Source organism: Panthera pardus, unplaced genomic scaffold (genome assembly GCF_024362965.1).
Source record: "Panthera pardus isolate Hobbes unplaced genomic scaffold, ASM2436296v1 HiC_scaffold_15, whole genome shotgun sequence".
Taxonomy (NCBI): Eukaryota; Metazoa; Chordata; class Mammalia; order Carnivora; family Felidae; genus Panthera; species Panthera pardus.
Genome location: NW_026526710.1, coordinates 77,993,865 through 78,013,748, shown reverse-complemented (window position 1 = coordinate 78,013,748; position 19,884 = coordinate 77,993,865).

The following is a 19,884-nucleotide window of genomic DNA, read 5'->3' as shown; positions in this document are numbered from 1 at the left end:
TATTGCACCCAGAAAAATTGACACACACATACACACAGGTACAATCTTTATATAGTTTATTTAAAATGTTTCATGTTGTACTTGTTTTCTTTCCAGAATCGTACCAATGATAAAATTATTACTTTTTTTAATAATCTGTAAGAATTTTGAAAGAGTTTAGTCCTTCAATCTTAAAGACTTTTGTTCATTCTCTCTGCATCCTACTAAAAGAAGTGCAATACTATATTTAAATAAGAATCCTGAGACCTCAAATAAAATAGTATAATTTCAATTTCAGCTGGATTTTGTTGAAGTTCATAATATTGACTGTTAATTTAATTGGTGTATATTATTAGTGTACTGTACTATATGTGATCTAAGCAGTCCTCAGGTACTGGTATTTACATTGAGAAATAAATTTACTGTAAAGGAGAATCTAGCAAGGAATGTGAGTCATCAGAGAGAAGTGAGAGGGAGGAGTCAAGTGAAAAAAAAATGTGTACATTTAAAAAATGGAGAGATTCTACCTCCATCCAATTCGGCTAAGAGAGTAAATGATACAAAGACAGAAAATTTCCCATTTGGATACGGTGGAGTTGTGGGGGAGGCCAATGGTGGGAGAAGGCAAACCTGATTGGACCCTATTCAGGAGAAAAATGGGGTATGATGTGCACCAAGAATAAAAGCAACACCATCAAGACATACTTACATAGAGCAGAGCACTGGGACAGTATATGAGGGAGATATCTGGTCAGAGGAGGGTTTTTATATAATATTGAGATATAGTATCTTTATATGCTGATGTGAATGTTCTAACAAATGATAAAGGAAAAATGGTGGCTCATTTCTGGAGTAAGTTTTTCATCTAGATAATAATTGAAATCCATCGCCAAAGTGCTGTATTTGGCCTTATATATTCAGGACAGTTATTCCACTTTAACAAGAGGAAAGACAAAGTATATGGGTCTCAGGCAGAGTGGGAGATTTAATGAACCATTAAGATGAACCATTGGCAGGATGAGCCATTCCCTTTGGTTGCTTCTCTTTCCCTAGTGAAATAAATCAAGGACATCGTCTGTGAATATAAAAGGAAGAGCCTGTGATGGAGAGTGTTTTGACTAGAGAAAATTAGTAGGCTTGATCACCCATGCTGAGAAATTCTGGTGATAAACTCATAGTGAGATAAGGTAGAATGGTTAGCATTTCACTTTGAACTGCTCAAATACAGACATTGAGTAAGTGGAGGTAACTTTCAAGGTAAATGTAACAGAGATAGAGAGAGGAACAAGGGAGTTGAAGATGTGTGCAAAGGAATGATTAATTTCAGAAGCTTTGGAATCCTAGCTGGAAAGGGAGGAATGTGGAAAGACAGTAGAAAGGAGATGGGCAATGAGTAATTGATAGGCCCAATGGACTGGAGGTCTCTGCTGGGGCAAAGAATGTTTAGAACTTTACTATTCGAGGGGTGCCTGGATGGTTCAGTTAAATGTCTGACTTTGGCTCAGGTCATGATCTCACAGTCGTTGGGTTTGAGCCCTGCATCGGGTTCTGAGATATTAACTAGAGCCTGCTCCAGATTCTTTGTCTCCCTCTCTTTGTCCTTCCCCTGCTTGTGAGTTATATCTCTCTCAAAAAAAATATAAACATTAAAAAAATACTTTACTATTTGAATTAATTTTAGCACTGTGTTTAAATTTTCTGTTGACTTTTTAGGTATGACTATTTGCATTCACTTTTTTAATTAATTTTAATTGTGTAGTGATTGTTCTTGGGGTATATTATGCCTTCTTAACTTATCACAGTCCACTTAAAGTTTCTAATATTTTATATAAAGTAGAAGAAATTCAAAAGAGAATAAATACCTTCCCACCCTATGTGTGCACATACGTAACATAATGTACATATATACAAAAATCTATAACTATTAAGACATAGCTATAGTATTTTCTTTAAACAATAATATATCATTTAAATAAATTAAGAGGTAGCATAAATATTTACCAAAATATTAAAAAAAAATGTTTTCCCCCATGTTTGCCATTTCTGATGCTCTTTATTCCTTGCTACAAATCTGAGTTGCACATGCTGTCAATCTGCACAGACTCAATAAATTCTTTTATTGTTTCTTGAAGAATAGGTCTTCTGGTGAGAAAGTCTCTCAATTTTTATCTTAAAATTGCATTTTGCCTTACTTTTGAAAAATATTTCTTTCTGATAATGTTTGTTTTCTTTTCAGAACTTGACAGATATTGTTCCATTGTCTTCTGGTCTTCTTTCTTTCTCTTTTTTTAAAGTTTATTTATTTATTTTGAGAGAGAGAGACAGAGGGAGAGCAAGCACACTCACAATTGAGGGAGGAGCAGAGAAAGAGGGAGAGAGAATCTCTAGCAGGATCTGCGCTGTCAGTGCAGAGCCTGATGTGGGGCTCGAACTCACAACCCGTGAGATCATGACCTGAGCCAACATCAAGAGTCAGTCGCTTAACCGACAGCCACCCAGGTGTCCCTGGTCTTCTTTATTTCTGATGAGAAATCAGGTGGTTTACAACATGATTTTACTGTATGTGATCAATCATTTTATCTCATGCTTATTTTGATATTTTCCTTTTATTTTTGATTTTTAGTAATTTCATGATTTGATGTCTAAGCATAGCATTCTTTCTATATATCTTTCTTGAACTTTTGTTAGGTAGTTTAGGTAGTTTTGTTATGTTTTTTTTAGGTAGGTCAAAAAAAATTGGGGAAAATTTTTAAAGGCTTCTGATTTTTTTAATGTTTATTTATTTTGAGACAGAGAGAGAGAGATCCATCACCAACAGGGGAGGAAGGGAGGGAAAGAGGGGGAAAGGGGGGGGAGAGAGAGAGAGAGAGAGAGAGAGAGAGAGAGAGAGAGAGAGAGAGAGAATCCCAAGCAGGCTCCATGCAGTCAGCATGGAGGCCAATATGGGGCTCGATTTCACGAACCATGAGATCATGACCTGAGGTGAGATCAAGAGTCAGACACTCAACTGACTGAGCCATCCAGGTGCCCCAAATTTGGGAACTTTTTAGTCATTGATTTTTCAAAAAACATTTTGGCCCCTTATCTCTTTTCTGGACCTCTATTGGTTGTGTCCCAATGTTCTCTGAGGCTTTTCTCATTTTTCTTTTTAATTTTCTATTTTTCTTCCTTTTCTGAAAATCCCATGATGGCCAATGGTCCATATCCAAGTTCACTAAGCCTACCTTTTGCCATTATTTGTCTGATCTTAAGTCCTTCCGATAAATTTTACAGTTTATATATTATAAATATCAGTTTTAGAATGTTAATTTCTTCTTTTTTCCCCCTATTACTCTGTTGAAATTCCCCATCCCCAACCATATTTTTTGTTTACCTGTGTATTTAAAGAGTAAATATCTCTAAGATTCTGTCTGCTAATTCCAACATTTGAATCATCCTGGGGTTGACTTCTATTGAAAATCATCTATCTCACTTTCAGAATTCATAGCATGTGAGAAATGCTAGAAATACACAACGGCTATTCTAAAAGTCCTTCTGGAAAGCAGTGTCCTAGGAAATTTACTGATAAAGATCCTGTTTTATGCCAGTATTGAAGAGTTGATGAGTTGAAGGGGTTTGGATCAACAGAGAAGAGTAGGATTCTTAAAGATATGGAAGTGAGGAAATTAATTCTGATGGTATGGAGAGAAATTTGAATAATCAAGTCTGTTATCATCTCCTTTTTTTTTAATTAATTAAGTTTGTTAAGTAAACTCTACACCCATCCAGTGTGGGACTTGAACTCAAGACCTTGAGATCAAGAGGCATATTCCACTGACTGAGCCTGGGAGGTGCTCCTATAGTTTTATTTTCTTGACTGTGTTTTTGTCCAGTATTTGTAATTTAGAAAATTTACTGTTATAATTCCCGGTGACTAATGGACTTCATGACATGGAAATTGTGATCACATGGACTGACTAAATAGCTAAAGTATTTGAATTCTTAAGCAACAAAGACCTTACTTACATTGATGTAATTGCCCTTAGTAGGAAAGAATGGAGTACTTTGTAGGACACACATTGTTTTCAAATAAACCCAAAGTAATTTTCTTTGAGAAAGTTATTTACTGATATTTGTATATATATATATATATATATATATATATATATATATATATATATATATATAATTAATGGCTTCAAAAGTACAGTTCAGAACATATTTTTTTGAGAAACACGAAATGACATTTTTTTGATATTTTAAATAGATAAATGTCAAGTTACTGGTTAAGCTAATTTGGCTGTTGTCATTTTTCTTGGGAACTTTGAAATGTTGTCTTTAAAATACAGAGAGAAAAATTTATTTATTTTTTCTTTTAAGCTCAGGTACAATAAATAAACAAATTCATACATACAAACATACATACAAGCATACATAGAGTGCACATTTGATTTCTATTCATGAATAGCACTTTATTATAATTCAAATACTAAACATATTGGATAACATATATAGTCATAATTTTACAATCTAGAAGTTAATATGAAGTAGACTTTATGCTTGAGTTCATATAAAACAAAGTTTGATGAATATACATCAAACTTTACACAATATACAAATGTGTGTATAGTTGTCAATTTTTAACAGGTCGTATACTGATTCATGTAATATGTGAAAAAAAGAAAAAAAAACAAGTTTTTGTTATCAATGTATGTAAAAGTAAGACAAGCCCCTTACATTTGTGAGTAGAAAATGTGGGGGCGCCTGGGTGGTTCAGTCAGTTAATCATCTGACTATGGCTTAGGTCATGATCTTAAGGTTTTTGATTCAAACCCTGTGTCAGGCTCTGTGCTGACAGCTTAGATCCTGGAGCCTGCTTCAGATTCTGTGCCTCCCTCTCTCTCTACCCCTCCCCAGTTCACACTCTGTTTCTCTCTGTCACAAATAAAATGAACAATTATTTTTTTTTTTACAAGAGTAGAAAATGCGAATGGAATTTTAAGCCATTATTGCTTAAAGAAAAAAATAAATTAAAATGAAAATCATGTTAACTTCTACCAATGTGTTTAACATATATATATTTCTGATTAATATATATTTCCGATATATTTTCTGATCAGAATATACATACATATATATTCTAATTAGTATGCATACCTGAATATAATATTATGAATATATATATTTTTATGACTAAATACTATGGCTTTAATTATAACCCAATGAGTTTTTCCATTCTGAAAAATGTTGACTCTATATTTCTCAATACTTCCCTTGTAAATTAAACTATAACAAAGAGACAAAACTAAATACCCCAAGATTTTGGTTTTTATTTAAAGAATATACTCTGAGTCACTTTGTTAAAATGATTGGACGATGTAGTTGCTGTAAGAGTGGGTAAACTCAATTGTTCACATTTGAAATGAAACAAATGAGTAGCAGTATTACATGGTTTAATTCCCATTAGAGCCAGGAGAGATACTGAAAATATTGACAGTTGTTTTGGCAATGGCACTGACCAACGAGAGTCAATTCACCATCCCATCAACATGGACACAGGAACCCTTTAGAGACGACACTGGCTGGCAACAGGTGGCCAGGATATCATAGCAGATCAGCTGGAATTTTATTCTAAACGTACGTAAGATCTAGATCCTCTTGAGAAAAGAAGCGCAAAAAGATCAGGGAGCATACCCAAGAAAGTAATCCACTTTGAGTATTTTTTTAAGTGAGAGATAGAAGGAAATATCTAATAGGAATATTCATGCTTCATACTTGATATTACAAGGATAACGTTTTGCTTATTGGCATCTGTCGGTCCATTTACTTTGAATGTATAAACATATATATATGATTACACGCGTAATTTTATGTCAACTCCCTAAATCCTCTCTATCTAAGCATATAATCTGAAGGCATGCTGGCCCAAAGCGAACAAGGGCTGTCTGCAAACATTGAGGGCATCTCTATTAGTATTCGCTTACTGAATATTATTAACCTAGTGCGCTAGGTACAGTTACTTGAGTGAACATAAAGCAATGAAAACACATGAGATGACACTAAATGTTATGCAGGGGATTATGATGATAGGATGTGGTGGTAGCAGGTGGTTGAAAGCTACATGACTTCAAGCTTTGATTGAGAACATGCATTTTGCAGTCCCCTTTTAAAGTGGCTACCTTCCTGGAAAAGTTCTACTCATTTATCAAAACTACTCAAATATAACTTCCAATCTCGTGCTGCCACTTACTTCTTTTGTAATAATGAGGGGCTTCTTATTTTGTATTGGTGCTTTGTAGCTAGGACTGTCCGACTTCAGTCATTTCATTGCCCTAACTGTTCACATGTCTGTCTCTTCCACTCTTCTGTGCCTCCCTAGACGGAAGGTGACACTGACTGCTTATCCTTGCATACCCCTGCCTGCTGCTGTATGAAGTAGGAAAATCAAGGCCATTATTCCTCTTCTGAAGGCTCACTTGAAAGTACATTCTAAGAAGGGGTTATTTATATATTTGTGAAGACGCTTTTAGCAATAAATGGAAACTCAAATACTAAATCACCCCAATGCGTATAATTGAAATTTCATGACTATCTCTTTTTCATTGGTATGAAAATTCACAAAGATATTTTTGGGTGTTCAAAGAGTAAGCTATACAACATTGGAAAAGCTATACAACATAGCTAAAACAAAACAAAACACTTGGTAAAGAACTTCAAAGAATATAGAATAATTTGTCTTCTGGTTGTCAGTGTAGTTTTTTAGCATGTAACAGACTAGTCTTTATTATAATAACACAAGAAAAATAAGCCTGTGGTAGAATAATCTTATAATATGGTGTAGCCACCGAGGCTCATTTATTATTTGACCCCCGAGATTGTTATTATTTTCTCAGGGGGACTTAAAATTAATTACTCCAAGTTCAAATTTAAGGAATACAAAATAAAAAGCATGCCCAATTACCATTAATTTAATAGGTATTAATTACATAGGTTATGTTTAATTGGTAGTGCTTTTAAACTTTATCATAGAAAGATATTTAATGCCATGCAAGCTTTTTATAGCAATCAAGTATTTTCTGAATGTTCTTGGTAACAAAAGGTAGAGAAGTAGTAATTTTAACTTTTAATTTTACCATCATACCTGAGGTTTATTAATGGTCTATCAAGACAGTTATGATGCACACTTACTATTTGATGTTAAAACGTGCATTAGCAGAAATAGAGTAGATTGAAAAAAATTATTTTTGATAGACAATAGCATTTAGCCTTATGAAAAATATGTAGTTCATTAATAAGTAGCTAGTATATATTTGCTTTATTTTAAGCAGTTGATGTACTGCTATTTCTTCCTTCTGGTAATAAAATTCAGTGTGTTAGCAATCAAGGTCATTACTAAAATCACAGCAATGTATGTAATGAACTGCATTAGTGTGTAATAGATTTTATATATTTATATATCTGTATAATTACTTTAAAAACATTTACAACTTACAGTCTGTCTATAGTACTGAATGACTTCAGTATTTAAAAAGTGTTACCGATTCCCTGTGTGCTTAAGTCAACCAGGAAATAACTTCAGCGTTAATGAGAGAGGAATTTACTGAAATTATCTGCAAAAACATGACTGAATGACATGGAGTCAGTATAGGTGATCCATTAAAAGTCTGAGGCTTCTAATAGTTCGAAGCATAAGCATAATTAATTGTTAGAAAATCTTGTTAAGGTAACAGAATTTTTCTTCCGGACCGCAAAACCATATCCCATAAAATGTATCTTCACTGATAAGGCACATTTAGAATAATTCTCTCTTTCATGTTATAAACAAAGTTAAAAATGGTACAATACAGGAATTAAACTTTGGAGCCACGAGAAGACAGGAAGGAAGCTTAAATGCATAGCACTAAGTGAAAGAAACCAGTCTGAAAATGCAACATACTGTATGATTCCAACTGTATCTATATTCTGATGAAGTTTTGGAGTGATGGTGGAGGGTTCAGAGCTGATGGCCAAGAATGAATTCTTGAAGATGTCTTTGGTGCAAATAAGTGATTTTATTTAAGCACGGGGACAGGACCTGTGGGCAGAAAGAGCTACACTGGGGTCATGGTGACAGGTAACTGATTATATACCCTCAGGTTGGGACGGGGTTGGGGATAGAGTAAGTGTCCAAGGAATTTTGGAAGCAAGGTTTCCAGGACCTTGAGGGACTAGGTTAGGAAAACGCCATTTATTACCATTTAGTAAAACCTCAGTCATGAGACCCTTAGGGTGTATATCAGGGGGCTATAAGCTTGGAGTACGATTGCCAGCACATGTTTTGGGGCAGCTGAGATAAAGGAAGTAGACTTACAGGATCTTTGAGGGATCAGGATAATATTAAGCTAAGATTCTCTTTTGCCCCTAGCAAATGTCATCATTGAGGCAGCTGAGCTCTTAGAGCGGGGTCACTCTGCCTGTTTCAAGGACTTGCCAATGGGCTGTAGGCAGTAGGGGGATTTAATTTTCATTTGCTTTATTTTCCCACATCACCGTGGCAAGCACTTAAAACCCTTTCCTTTATTCTTGGGTAGCCAGGAGTATCCAAGGAATATCACACATATTCCACCTGGGGGGTGGTGTGTGTGCTAGTCTGTACATTGCCCTCCGCTTGCCCCACACTCCCTCATCAATTCTAGAAAAGACAAAATGATGGAGACAGAAAAAGGTCAGTGATTGGCAGGTGTTAAGGGTGAATAGATGAACTCTAGAGGATTTTTAGGGCAGTGAAACTACTCTGTATGATATTATCATACATGTCTTTATACCTTTGTCCACACCCACAGAATATGCAACACTGAATGAACCCCAATGTAAACTATGGACTTCAGATGATAATGATGTCAATGTACATTCAATTTGTGGCAAACATACCACTCTTGTGGAAGCTGTTGATGTTGCAGGAAGCTGCGGGTGTATGGGGCAAGCAGTAGATGGAAGTTCTCAGTGCTTTCTACTCAATTTCGCTGTGAACATAAAACTTCTCTAAAGTGGGGTAGGGGGCAGGGAAGAATTTCCAGAATAGCAGAGTAAGGAGCTTCATTGTCCTTCTCGAGTTCTACCTCAGTGCTCTATTTGGGGCAGGAAGCCAAGAAGATCGGATTACATTCCCCTCCCAGCATTCAGCATGAGACCACATTTACCTTGTGAGGGCAGGCTGCCCACTTTCCTCATTCACCCAGCCCTCTTTGGCAGACTTCATGTCAATCAAGCGTGATTGAAGATTGTGTTTCCATTTTTCCACCAACGCTGCCAGATAGACCTTAAAACATTTACTAGAGATAAAGAAGGGTATTTCATAATTATAAATATGTCAATCGTCAAGAAGCTACAATTATAAACAAACATGAACCTAGAAATGGAGTCCCAAAATGCAGGAAGCAGAAACTGACAGAACTGAAGAAAGAAATATACAATTCAACAGTTACCACTGGTGACATCATACGACCATTTCCAACGATGAATAAGACAATGAGGCAGAAGATTAAAAAGGTAAAAGAAAGTCTTAACACTATAAACCAATAAGGTGTAAGACACCTATGGAATTCACCACACTCAAAGCAGCAAAACTCTTTTCTTCACAAGTGCCCATTGAACATTCTGTAACATAGACAAATGCTAGAACTTAAAAGTAGCATAAATAAATTTAAAAGGGTTGAATTTTGCAAAATATGTCCTCTGAGAAGAATGGAAATACATGAGAAACTACTAACAAAATGATATTTAGCAAATTCACATGTATGCAGAAATTAAGTTCACATCTAAATAACTAAGGGACCAAAGAAGAAATCATAAGGAAAATAAGAAAATATTTTGAAGCAAATGGAAAGGAAAATGCAACATACTAAAACATATGGCATAGAGAGAATTCCTTTCCTCGAAAGGAATTTATGGCTCATAAACATCATATTAAAAAAAGGAGAAAGGTCTCAAATCAATAACCAACCTTCTAATTTAAAAAAAATAGAAAAAGAAGAACAAACTAAACTCAAAAGAGACAGACGGAAGAAACTAATAAGGATTCAAGGAGAAATAAGGGAAATAAAACAAGAGAAGCAATAGAAATAAATAAAAAGTCAAACCTTTCGAAAAATCAACAAATTGGCCATCCTGAGATTGTGCAAGAAAACAAAGGAGAACACTCAAATTCCTAAAATCGGGAATAAAAGAGGTGACATCACAATGGAACTTACAAAATTACAGAAGGTAATAGTATAATAGTAATAATATAAGGTAATAGTATGGACAACTTCATGCCAGCAAAGCAAAAGCAAATTAGAACAGAAAATCACATAAAAAAAGAACAGGTACATAATCATTTGAGTCGGGCATGCAGGTTCTGTTTTCTGTTGCCTATTTCTAATAACTAGTTAGGGAAATTGCATGTAAAAATATAATATTTGGTCCTTGATAAATTCCACCTCTGAATGTCTACAACGACTATACCGCCACTCTGCTCCCTCTGTAGACTTAATTATTGCCCAACTCACATCGACTAGTTATTGCTAGATGAACTTGCCATAAGTGAATATACGATTGTCATTGAAACGAGGGCCTTTTTGAGGGTGTAGAAGTTGTTATCAAAAGTATGTGGATACAACACTTAACAATTACCATTCCAAGCACACCTACCAGCAATAAGTTTCAAGGCAACTTAATCGTGTAATATTTAAAGCAAGTCCATGCTGCATGTTGAATAAAAAAGAATTAGGGGCACCTGGGTGGCTCATTTGGTTAAGCGTCTGACTTCGGCTCATGTCATGATCTCGTGGTCCGTGAGTTCGAGCCCCACATCGGGCTCTGTGCTGCCATGTCGGAGTCTGGAGTCTGCTTCGGATTCTGTGTCTCCCTCTCTCTCTGCCCCTTCCCTACTTGAGCGCTCTCTCTCTCTCTCTCTCTCTCTCTCTGTCCTTGCAGAACAAATAAACATTAAACAAAAATTAAAAACGTATACAAAAGAATCATATTAATCTTTTATAAAGCTCGAGAAATGTATACACAGTCCAGCATTTCATGTCCTGTGCTTGGAACAGAGTTATGGATTCAGAGACTATCAATCTCAATAGCACAAATAGACACAGACCTTTATGTTGCAAAATTGGTGAAAGTACCAAAATATTTCTTAGCTTTAACTTCAAACAAAACTACCTTCTATCTGCTAAATGCCAGGAATCTTTGAAATTCCTAAAAAAGTCAGAAGTCCTTTCAAGCCTGCATACAAAAATATTATCTTTAAGAGATCGTTTTTCACAGTCCTGAATCCCCCAGTGAGATGCTATCTTCTTCAGATAAAGGCTTGTTTTTTTTCTAATGTGTCCTTGACCTTAAAATTAGCTTCCGTCTTGAAATTTCCTTTAACTAATTGTACTAAACAAGGCACAATGAGAACAGACGTGGACCATATGTGGTCTCATATGTGGCTTGTAATTTGTGCGAGACGGATGTAAGATAAATAGAGCATACCTTTTTTCTTCTCGTATATGACCCATGCATTTTCATCCTAGAAAGCCTGAAATGTGCTCTAATACCTGGTTGTATCTTTCCGAACACACTTATGAACGAAGCTGGAGCCGCAAATCTTTAAAAACAAACAAATGGAGAAAAACAGACAGAAATGTTCCTTAAAAATGGCATGGTATTACCTATTTTTACTTTGAAATTCCTTGAAATTTGTAAGCAAGTTTTATCAGCCCCTCACTTTCATGTTAGGTGGGATATCCATTGTGAAGGGGTTTGTGAAAGCATGTGACATTATTGCTGTTTATAAAAGGATAGACATCTCTTTGCTATTTGGTATTGTAGTCATCTTGTGATAACAATTTTTTTAATGTTTTTATTTATTTTTGAGACAGAGCATGAGCAGGGGAGGGGCAGAGAGGGAGGGAGACAGAATCCAAAGCATTCTCCAGACTCTGAGCTGTCAGCACAGAGCCTGATGCAGGGCTCGAACTCACAGACTGTGAGATCGTGACCTGAGATGAAGTAGGACACTTAACCGACTGAACCACCCAGGCGCCCCTTTAGATAACAATTTTTATTTTGGGGCTATATATAGCATAAGTTTAAATCATCGAAATAAATCTTTACTAAGTATCTATTTATGGAATGAATACATTGAAATATTTAATATTTAAATGTTTAATTGAAATATTTAATATTTAAATATTTAATTGAAATATTTAAATATTTCAAAGATGAGCAGGCCGTACTTACTACTTTTGGTTGAAGAACCCACATTAATGACATGAGTGAAGAAAGATTCGACATCACTTCATGTTAGTATCTCATCCATTTATTGTGTATTTACCTGATGCTAGGGACAGTTTTTAGGCATCGGGTATCTAAAGCCAACCACCGCAAATTACATTTTAATTAAGAAAACAAACAATAAGTAAATCTTTATATACATAGATACAGATATAAACATAAGTTTAGGGATAGACCTAAACCATGGAAACACATAGAGATAGATGCAAAATAGAGACATGCCTTTAGATAATGGTCATTATAGTAAGAAGTCAGTCTGGGAGACTGGAGACATATGGAAGCTAATTCTATGATGCTTGATAATCTTCCTTCTCACAGAAATGTTTTCTTCTTTCTGAGGTTAAGTGTTGCCAAGTTGAATTACGAAAGAGAATTTCTAAAAATCTTAACATTTCAAAAATAACTGAATCTGTCATATATACATTTGTCCTTTTTTTCAGACTGTGCAAAGATGATATATCCCTGCTCTCTGAAAGTGGGTGTGTCGCTGCCTTTCAGTTAGTCTTTATTAAAGATTATATTCATTTACGTCCTATTCCTCTGCCTGCTTCCAAGCCATAGGGATTTTTTGACATTTACGCTTCATACATTTAAGGTCTTACCTTATATCTAGATTAGCACTGGCCATGTTTTATACCCAATAAATACCTGATGAATGTAACCAAAATGATTTTAATTAATTCCGAAAGCCTCATTACTTGAAATGTTAGGAAAAACAATTATAGTAAAGTTGGAAAATATACATATATAATTTGGTTTTTATTAGTTATGTAAAATAATACTTTATTGAATTATTAAGGGGGGGTGTAAATTTAGAAGTAATTTTAAGCAGCAGCAGCTTCCGATTAGTCCCCAAATTTATGTCTGAAAACATGGTAACAGATTAGGCTATGCCTTTTCCATCCCATAAAATAAGTGGAGAAGCTTGTCCTTTGACTGCTTGTTTATTAACTTGGGACACAAAGCCTGGAGAACTCAGTCTGTAGAGCATTGGATTCTTAGTCTTTAAGATGTGCTGGCACTACTTTGGTTAATCAGAGAAGTCAACAATATGAAGGACCCAAGAAAACTAGCGACCATAATATCATTGAAGGTGAAAACAATGGGATCTTATGTAGTTACTGTGTTTACTATTCTGCACTTGATCTTAGCCAAAAGGTGGAGAAGCCATGTGTGTTCACCATTCTGGATTTAAAAGATAGTTTACAGTTCTTTGGAATAACATCCATCCATATCATCTTTCCTGGCAGTGGAGAGGTGGAATGTCCAAAAATTAAAAACCCAATTGTTACTGGAAATCAACAGGCATGGATAGCATCCACCAAAAGGAGAGACTCAGGCTAAACCCAGAGTTGGAAGAAATAAATATCTGCACAGATTGTTAATGTTTGTTATGAAATATGTTAGCAATATCCTATATTTTGCTTAATATTTATTGTTTACATTTTTGAGGACAACAAATAGAAATAGAAATGTTAATGAAGAATTTGAATTTGAAATATTTTTTGGAAGATAAGTTGTGTATAAAGCGTGTATTGGCTGAAAAAAGAAAGACAGAACGTGTCGTTAAATAGATACCAGTATTTTAGGAAATCATGGAAAGACATAGGAAGTGCCTCTACTTTTTCTTTTCAAAAATAGAGCTTGCTTTTACTAGACTCAAATTTATATTTCAGTGTTGCTTTTATTTTGAAAACTATGACAATAATATTGATTTGACATCTTGCTCAAGAAGTTCAACTTTATCCCCCAAGTGGAGGCAATGTTAAAGCAAAGTGATCCCATAGTAATTTAACACTGGGGAATTTGGGAAGGGAAGGGAAGAAAAGGACTGGAAATTGAAAGACAAAGAGTACAGAGGGCTGAACGTACCAGTTGGTCACGTTCATTTGTAATCTCATGATAGATTTTGCGTCGGAAACGGAAATCCTAATGAGGCAAAAAGCAAGCAAAATAACTAAAGCGAAAGCCACACACATCTCTCCTTTGACTAACGGAAATGCATCTTTCCTTTACAAAGTTTATAAATCGCCACTAAGATATAAAGGCAAAATTGATACGAAGGGATGCTTAAGTGACAAATGTGACTTAATCATCATCTGCGCACGAGTAAGCGGCTCATGTACCTTTTGTAGTTTTTGAAGACTGTCTTACACACGAACACTGCAGTGACAGAACTGTATGAACGTGTGAACGGTTCAAGAGCAACGTGATGTGTGGCGTCAGGAAGCCTTAATATCTGTACTGAACCACATAGTGCACTATTTAAATTGTTGGCCTAGTAGTACTGATCGGAAACATGAAACAGAAGACAGACCTCCAGTGAGGAAAAAAACAAATCTGTAATACTGAAACCAGGATGTTAAGGGAAAGTTGTACTTCTTTCTTTAAAGAGAAATTAAAGCATTTATCTAGGATGATCTCTGCCTACGACCGATCGCCTCGCTTCAGGGAAATAATCCAATGTCAGCAAATAATACTAAATCATAGTCATTGTCATCTGTATACTGAATATTTCACAGGAATTATTTAAGATAATTGGATATACAGCGGCATTGTTTCCAATTAGTATCTGGAACTGAATGTGATAGGTGCAAGATAAATACTACTTCTCAAATAGCTTAGAAATGAAAAGTTGAAAAGTTATGCAAACTAGCTGGCTTGCCTGACATGTAATAGACGCTTACTGAATGTTGGTCCCTTCATGTTAAATGCTAAATGTAGCAAGAATCTCAAACTTCATAATGTCTCCTTCAGTCTTCTGCCCTATGCTCTATTGGCATAGTCCAAAATACTGAGCTGCTTGCATCTGTTCACTTGGGTATTTATTCAATTAAAATTATGGGACATTCATGTGTCCGAGACCGTGCAAGGCTCAGAATATAAAATGAACTACCCTCATTGTCTTTAAGTTCTCATGATCTTTTTCTCTCTTTTTAATTTTTTTTCTTTTTTATTGTTTATTTTTTAAATGTTTATTCAGAGAGAGAGAGAGAGAGACCGCTCGCACTCACGTGCACGAGTGGGGGAGGGGCAGAGACAAAGGGAGACACAGAAATCGAAGCAGGGTCCAGGCTCTGAGCTGTCAGCGCAGAGCTTGATACGGGGCTCGAACTCACAAACTGCGAGATCATGACCTGATCTGAAGTCAGACACTTTACCGACTGAGCCTCCCAGGTGCCCCTAAGCTCTCACGGTCTTGATGAGGGACCACAAGGCAAGCTGAGGACAAACCACAAGCTAGCACCCACCCCACCTCCCCCTAAGTGGGGTATGTGTGATATTCCTCAGGCACTCCTGGCTGCCCAAGAACAAAGGAAAGGAAAGGAAACAAATGGTTAACTGATAGAGATCACAGCCATACAGGACAGGAGTCTTGTCAGTTTACAAAGGTCTTAGTCAATTATAAGAAAAAGGCAATCTGATCAATAGCCTAATCTCCAGAAATCCATAGACTCATTTTCCTGGAGCCCCTAATATCACCCTCCCCCCTCCATAGTGACGTGGGGAACAAAGGCAAGAAGGAAATGGCAGGTAAAATTAAAATTCCTTATCACCTGCAGCCCATTGACAAACACTGGAGGCAAGTGTAAAGTATTAGCATTTCTCCAGGAACCCCCTACCGTTAGTGCCTTACTAGAGGAAGAAATCTTAGCTTGACAATAGCAAGGCCTCAGGTATCTTAGGAGTCCTCGTTAGCACATCAAAGTCCTTCTGGAGGCCTCCCTTGTGCCTTCACCTCCCCAACTCCACAGTATATAACCAGACACTCTTCACAACCCCAGTGCAGCTCTTTCTGCCCAAGGGTCCTGTCCCTCTGCTTTAATAAAATCACTTTTTGCACCAAAGATGTCTTCAAGAATTCTTTCTTGGCCGTCAGCTCCAAACCTTCTACCGCTCCGAAACTCCATCGATCGGATAAAAATCTGAGGGGAATTATGATTTCCGGTTATCATTATTTGTACATGTATTATTTATTGCATTTATTGTTACTAATTTACTATTTAAAGAAGAAACTGAGGGAATATGTTGAAATGAGGAAAGCAGGAGTTGAATAGGTGGATTGAGGAGAGGTATGGACTTTGTAAACAGTGAGAGGGCACTAATCATTAAGAAGAATTATACCTAACAATGTAAAGCCAATTAGAATGAATAAACAATATTTTCTTCAATGTAGTCATTTGCATTTATAAGCTCACTGGGTCAGATTGGTATGAAATCTATTAGCTTATATGTGATTGGTAACTATGGGAATTATATCAGAATAACAGTGAAGTATGTTGGATTTCAAGTGATTTTCACCAGGCAGGATTAGCCAGCATAGGGCCAAATTATAATTTCCATTAGGGCAAAAACCACACAAACAACCAAAACACTTTTAGCGTTATGTTGTGGCAAGGAATACCAAGTACCTTCAAATGAACGCTCTCTTCCAGATCGGGCACCCATGCCTTGTTGGTCTGATACGTGCTTCCTTTAATTTCAGCCCCCCATCTTCGAGCTTCATTTAATTTGCCTAGTCTCGGGGCTCTAAGAAACACATTGCCAAATTTTCCACATTTTGCATCGTTTAGTTTGAATATCTGTTCTAACATTCTCTGCCGTCTTGGAGAAGTTCAAGTTACTTCTCCATATTCCAGTTTTTGGTAGTGTTTTGGTTGGAAATTTTCAGAAGTTTGAGAATGCAAGTTTCCCACATCAATTCCGTTTTTTACCAGAAGCTTTGCAGCCCGAATAGCAAACAGGGTGCATCTGAATTGCAAACAGCAGTAACTTTTGATCCACACTCAAAAGTGATTTAGGGGTATGTGCCACTTGTACTCACAAAGATTGGAGCTCATAACAAAAGCCTGTGGCTCTGCTAAATATCTCAGCAGAGATATTTAGGATTTTAGAGCAGAGTATGTCCAGGCACAGTGGTGTGGCCCAAGCCATTTGAGAGATAATTATTGTTATCGATCATTAATTGAAACTACTCTTAGGACTGAAAGACATAATCTTGAAACCTGAGGAATGCATAGTCTTGGGTAGTGCTAGAGAAACAGTCGAATAAGAAAGGTGGCTCCCCAAAGATCTCCAGAATGAAATGGAATTGGTTTATACAGGAATGTGCTACAGGAGGAAGGCAAAGAGGTACTCATTGTATATCTGAGCAGGCTGCCTACTTTGGGACCACCTAAGGAGCTGACTGGTCCCATTGCCATAGTGGATTGTATTTCTCAGCTTTTCAATTGAGAGATTTTTTTCAGGAATTTATTTCACAGCAAAAATGGCGGTATCCTTAAGGTAGAATTTAAAAAAATACTTAAAAATATATATTTATACCTCACAGACTTACTATTCTAATATATTGTTCTTCATTGAACTTTGGAAATATCCTTTCTTGAAAGACATCTTCTCCTTTATTGTCTTGTATCATCTGTGTATTAACCCTCAATTCTGTCCTTCACTGTGGCTTACTGTTACATTTCTTTTTACTTATTAACAATAATGGGATGCCAGGGGGAAAAAGACAGACGTTTAATGTCTCCCAGTGGAGCTTATAATGCCATCTACAGCAATTGATAGTCACTTGAAAAACATTTTGTTAGCCTCATGCACTCATATGAGCCCTCATTGTACTCCCATCCTTTTCCCGGGTCACTGCTCTCCACCCTCCAAAGTAGCCAGTCTATAAATTGTTCAATATGAAATGTAGGGATTACAGGGCTCCTGGGTGGCTCAGTCGGTTCAACTTTTGCTCAGGTCATGATCGCACGGTCTGTGAGTTCACATCCTACCTACATCAGGCTCTGTGCTGAGAGCTCAGAGCCTGGAGTCTCCTTTGGATTCTGTGTCTCCTTCTCTCTCTGCCCCCACCCCACTCTCTGTCTCTTTGTCTCTATCTCTCTCACAAAAATAAATAAACATTAAAAAAAATTGAAATGTAGGGATTACAGATAAACAAGGGATAAAACTATTAATTTAATTATTCATTGGACATTTCCTATTGGATGTTGGGAATACTGAGAGGTTAAAAAAAAGAAAACACATTGGCCATTAATATTGACAACTGACTTACAAACATACCGTGAATTGTGGACCTTAGGATCAGTTTCACCTGCTTCAGTAATCTTGCATTCTGTGACATGCAGAGGCTAACAAATGAGCAGTTTATTTTTCTCAAGCTGCCACATGCACACTGGCAAAGAGTATTTGCCAATATTCTTTCATTTCTTTTTTTCGATTTTCTTTGCACACATAGTATCAAAGGAGATATCAGAGCTTCACCAAGAGTTCATTTTTTTTTTCCCCCAGAGGAATAAGACAAAACAGAACTTTTCTTAACATTAATACAATTACAAATCTAACTGCTTTGATACAGTTGGGCAGGGCAACTGAATTGTAAGATCCTACCAGAACTGTAAGAAAATTAAATAGTTTTATATGTTGATGACTGTCCAACACATCCTGTGACATGGAACAGAAAGATCCATTTGGGAAAGAAAGAGATTCTTCAGTTATTAGACACACTCTTTTTTGGGCAGAGAACAGACTCATTTTTGTATGTGATATTCATGAACGTTTCCAGAAAAATTTAATAGGATACATCAGTGTATTTTTTTTCTAATTTAACTTTTTTTTTAATTGATTGTTTTACCTGGAAGTGAAATTCATGTCTTTGGTATGATTCGTCTGGGATAATACATCTCCAAATGTAGTATATTTTGAAAGTCATCTATTTCTAAGACCTAAATCTCAGAGCATTAGCTACCAGAGAGGCATTTCCATCAGAGTCTCATATGGGTGCTGTTCAAGGCACCCGGGTAGCTGATCTCTATGTCTGGTTCTGTTTTTATGAGGTATGAAATTTTGCATCAAACATGCGTCTTTAAAGCAGCCACACTTCGTCCATGCATTCACTGCTCTTTTATTGGAATGTGTATAATATATTTCAGGGAAATTTAATCAATAACATGGAAAATAGCATTTTAATGAATTGTCCAAAATACTTTGTTTATATTACACAGAGTTTCTAGAATACAGTTAAAACTTCTCGTTAGTACCTACAAACAATTTAGGGATTTGCGTAAAATTGTATTTTTATTTTCTTACACACGGTAATACAATAAAACCACATTAATGGGGATTATATTACCTTATAACTCAAACTAATCTGAAGCTTACTCTCTGGACTTCTTCCCTAAAAAATAATTGGGAATCTAAACTCTGGGAATATTGAGTTAAAAAAAATTCGGGCACAGGGGCGCCTGGGTGGCTCAGTTCGAGCCCCACGTCGGGCTCTGTGCTGACAGCTCGGAGCCTGGAGCCTGCTTTGGATTCTGTGTCTCCCTCTCTCTCTGCCCCTCCCCCGCTCATGCTCTGTCTCTTTCTCTCTGTCAAAAATAAATAAACATTAAAAAAATGTTTAAATCTGCCACTATTAAAAAAAATTCTGGTACATCTTTTTATATTTACTCTTAATTTTTTAAAGAAGACATTATGGTTAAAGATCAGAAGCAGCAAATGATGTTCTTTTAATAAGAGCTTTACTGACTTATATTCCAAACAGTGCATAATTCTCCTACTTGAAGTCTACGATTCAGTCTTTTTTTTTGTAATTCACAAGGTTGTGCAACCATC